Genomic DNA, 4,838 nt, shown 5'->3' on the forward strand with positions numbered 1-4,838 from the left:
GTAATCAGTCTTCATCAATATAAGATCTGATTAATATTTACTCGTTGTGTTCTTACTTTTCAATCATTTAATCATAATTGCTTTCATAATCTCGATAACAATTCTCTTCATATTTTTGTTCCAAGTTTTAATCCATTCGGCTTTAATGTTCAAAACTTAGATCGAAGCTCATAATAGCGTCTTAAGCCATAAAGTTGCAAACTTTATTTTGCATGCCTTGTTGGGGCTCAAACTATGAATTAAGCCCTCTAACTCACTTAAGTGGTCACTAACACATGTATGGTTGAGTGTTAACCTCCAAGATACGATTTTTATGACTCCATATGCTTCCAAGAGTCTAAAAGGACAGCTCAAATGTCCTGAGTAGCTCATACTCCAAGAAACCAAGTTATGGGACCAAAAGATGCTAAAATCTACCCTAATCCTAGATCTAAGCTTAGAATGATCAGGGTTCATACTCTATACGTTTAGTAGGCTAGAAATTATGCACAAACTCTGGACCTACAAGCTCCTCTTCTCCTTTGCTTCTTCCCAAACTTCCTTCTTCTTCAAAACCACCAAAGAACACCCAAACCCTCAATGCAAGCTTAAAAATGCACTAAAGATGGCTAGGGTTTGAGATTGGCACCAAAAGAGCAATGGAGGCTGAAAGGGTAATGGACTTGAGGGGCTTAAGGACTTTAAATATGGTGCAAACCGTAAAATTTAGGGGTTGCACCTGACTCGAGTATGGCCAGCGTACGCATGAGTATGCCCAATGTACGCCGAAATCACCCCCGATGGCACGCATGCTCGGAGTACGCCGTGCGTACCTAATGTAAGTCCAACATACTCACGAGCCCCTTCACCCCCTTTTAGTCTAATTAAAAAGGATAATAGGTTAAATTCATACCTGGCGATTTGGGCACTACACTGTCAATAATCTTTGCTAATTCATTGTTTATCCGTAGGAAATTCGCTACTATTCCATCACTAGTTGTTGCTAATCCATCGTATTTGTCTCTGATTTAAAATTTTAGAGGCTCATTTTCTTACTTTTTCAAGTAAGGGTTTTTAAATCAATGGATTGCTGATTACTTTAAGGATTTGTAAAACAACAAATTGAGTTAGAAGAGCAAAGTATTTAAGGATCTGGATAATTTTTACAATAATTAAATCATTGAATAATAATACTAGTTACATATCATATATAAAATTTACTAAAGTGTACAAAATAAATTAAAATAATATTATTAAAATATGTGTAAAGTAGAAGAGCAGCCCTCTGGTGAAATGAATCTTCAAGATTTTCTGCAATAAAAGTGAAAAGAATTGTTCACATGTCTTTAATTCGAATGTCCAGAAGTTGGTACCATTTTTAGGGAAGCCATGCTTTAACTGCCGAAAGGCTTCCTCGCATACCCTTTTTTGACTCTCAATGGATTCTCTTTTTTCCCTTTTAAGAAATAACCGAAAGTTTGTTTTAGAAAAAAAAAACAAAGAGTTTATCTTATGTTGTAGCGAACAATGGCGAGTAATGAAAACTCGTAAATGATAGAAAAGTTTTTATATTTATTTATTTTGGACAAAAATATATTCCAATGCTAGAAAAGATGTAAGAATTTACAAAAATTCAAATAACATATGTGGATCTCAAGTCCACTACCAAAACTGTATCTATTTTAAATACACTTATGCGATTGCGAAACAATATTATCAAATAAAGCCTTTTTTTTTGGCTTAGGATCTATCTGTTTGATAAAAGTGAACAATATAATGTTGAATGAATTCAATCTCTTTAAGAGAATATATGGTCTTTTAATCGTTCATAGATTGTAAAAAGTCTTTATCTGACATTTTGAATGGTGACCGACTTAAAGATGATTTTTTAATGCTTCATTTAGTTTTTATCAACCCATTATTTAGAATCGTTGAAGATAAAAACATAATGAAAAAAGACCAAATCGACCAAATGGTTGTAAGCAAAAGTTATCAAGATCAAAATCTTACCGAAGAGTATTAATGTTTTGCAAGATCGTGATTGTAGGATCGAATCGGGATTATATGATCCTCCAAAAATAAAATCTAAAATTGTTCGTAATGACTTGTATCTGCAGTATCTATTATAACCTGGTGTTAATTAATACATAAATGATGTAATCAACTTAAACTTCTTAAGTAGTATATTTTTTTGTTTTTTGTTTTGTTTTTTAAGAAGAAAACTACAACAATTAGAAAAAAATCATTTTAACAAAAGAACAAATATTGTGACCACGTACAACTAAATGCACATGATGACAAAATGATTAACCTAATTGTCATAATGTTTTTCGACATAAATGAAAAATTGTAATGTTCTATTAGGCTTCTTTCTATCTGTCGTGCTCAAACATTAATTTGAATGTATGAATTTTTTATGTTCGATTTCAAGCTAAATAGACAATTCTTTTTTGGCTTTACATTAGATTTTCTTTGGAAAAAAATTGGATTAAAAAGATTAAATACTTGACTATAGAATAAAGACTAAAGAGATCGGATTGAATTAAAGTAAGATCTTACAATCTTAGTTAGGTAAGTAAAATCCCACCATTAGGATTGTAAAGGAACTAAACGTTGAACATATTTGTTTTATTTTTTGTTTGTAAGATCTTAAAATCGTAAGATTTATGATTGAGATCTTAATATGCATCAAACCCCTTCCATCTTTCCTTAGTAAATAGAAAATGATCCACTCAAGATATGCAATCCTTAGCCAATGAATAGTAAAGCTTTTTATACATTCCACCGTCGACCAATCAAATACAATAAGGAAATCACCATATTACAATTAGCGAAAAAATTGTCCATAGTTTAATTGTCTATTTTGCAAATTGGACATAAATTCAAATCAATATAAAAAAAATCCTTGGATTCAAATTAACCTTAGTTGGTAAATGTAACACCCTTTGTATTTCAAAAGAGTTTAAATTTAAAAAAAAAAAAAAAAAAAAAAAGATTGTACAAAGACTTCAAGTTTCATCAAAATATGGAATTTGGTCTTAAATATAAATTGGGAAATCTCCGAAAAAAGTGCTAGAGTTTTGGTCTAGTTTATGGTCTAATCCAATTTTCTTTTTTCAGGAAAAAAAGACAAACTACCGACTACTTTATCCGAATGAACCCTTTTTAACCAGTACACCTATTTTAGCCGACCACTTTGCTTGGTTGGATGTCATGTCATTAAATGAGTTTCTTAGGTGGTTGAATAGTTGTATTTAAGCACATACCATGCTTCTTCAAGCCCTAGAACCTCCAGTGAAAGAAAAAATGATGTCTTCATCTTCCGCGGGAAGAAGACAAGGCAGTCGGTTAGTGAGGAGAGGCTAAAATCAAGATGTTTTTGTGAAGATCTTTTTGGAAAATGGACTTCATTGAGTGATAAAAAAAAATCTTTTACGAAGGTTTATTGGATGCGACAATTTCATGGTTTGTAATTTTCTTTCTTTTACGATTCCTACCTCATTTTTATAGAAATTGGACTCATTTTGTGTAATCCAGGACCCTAAAATGGATTGCAAATACTTCGCTTAGGTAGACCCTCCATTACCAAAAACCAATGGTACAAAGACATGTTATTCGGTTTTTTCCACCATAGAAATGGATTCAGCCATGATGGATTTGAAGATTTAATGGAAGAACGTGTAGAAGAACATGTAACAGAACCTGTGGCAGAACAAGGTGTTCTTATGCAAGGTGCTCCTATGGAAGGTCAAGATGGCTTAGTTGGTGGTAATTTTAGGATTGTGTTTTGGGTTTCATTGTTTGCACTTGTATGGTATATAATGTTGTAATGGTATGTTTACTAGCAACAAGTATAGATATGTAATGGTAGTTTGAATGGTATCTTTTGTACTAACAATTGACCAATGTAATCTTAGTGATTTGGTTTCTATTGGAATGGAAGTTATGTTTTGCAATGTATTTTGTAAAAAATAATATCTTTTACTAGTATTTGACCATTACTTGACTTGAAATCACCAGGACAAACCAAAACAAAACTTTACCAAAATAAGGGATATAGATAGAATTCACCATAACAAACCATAATTTAGTTAAAATGGCTGATATATTTAGGCAGCCGGACTTTTTATAAGTAATAGTTATGCCATGATGTTTACAAAAGGGAATTTCAATTTATATTGTTCTCAAAGTCGACAAAATGGCATATTTACAAAAGGGACTATATTAACAAAAGGGGCTTCCAATACATATGTAACGACTCAATTTTACAAAGAAAAATTTTCATTTTTTAGTTAATCAAAACCAATCTCATAAACCATAGATTCCCAAACATATCTTTTCAAATTAACATTCATTACATCATTGTTTTCCTTTTTAAAACATCAGAGGGTCCCTAATACATAAAAAGAGAGTTAGAGTGCGCACCACGTCATCATGCCTTGCCCTTGCCCTCGGGATCAGAAGTACCTGAAACAAATCAACAACTTGTAAGCGAAATGCTTAGTGAGTTTCCCGGAGCATACCACACACATTCACGTACACATATCCTGTTAGCTAATAAAGCTATAAACATGCCACAGAAACCATGCAATATGATCCAGCAAGAATGCCATGGGCTACCCCACATGGTCTTTACCTAGGACTGCCATGGGCTACCCCATATGGCCTTACATCCAATGCCATGGGCTACCTCACATGGTCTTTACCTAGGAATGCTATGGGCTACCCCACATGGTCTTATATCCAATGCCACGGGCTCCCCCCGGGGTCTTCCATACCAACATAATATCACATAACATATCAATTCATAAATGAATAACACACACATAACATGATCACATAATAGGCCAACCTTGGTG

At 33.0% G+C, this 4,838-nt stretch overlaps 1 long non-coding RNA gene across 1 annotated transcript; it reads left to right on the forward strand.

Moving 5' to 3' along the window:
• Nucleotides 1-3,241: 3,241 nt before the first annotated feature.
• On the forward strand, nucleotides 3,242-3,908 carry LOC145094671 (uncharacterized). The gene is made up of 2 exons (XR_013703475.1): nucleotides 3,242-3,444; nucleotides 3,517-3,908. It is a non-coding gene; the product is annotated as an uncharacterized LOC145094671 (long non-coding RNA).
• The last annotated feature ends 930 nt before the right edge of the window (nucleotides 3,909-4,838 follow it).

The sequence above is a fragment of the Lactuca serriola genome, chromosome 3 (genome assembly GCF_051521515.1).
Source record: "Lactuca serriola cultivar US96UC23 chromosome 3, Lser_US96UC23_V15, whole genome shotgun sequence".
Lineage (NCBI taxonomy): Eukaryota > Viridiplantae > Streptophyta > Magnoliopsida > Asterales > Asteraceae > Lactuca > Lactuca serriola.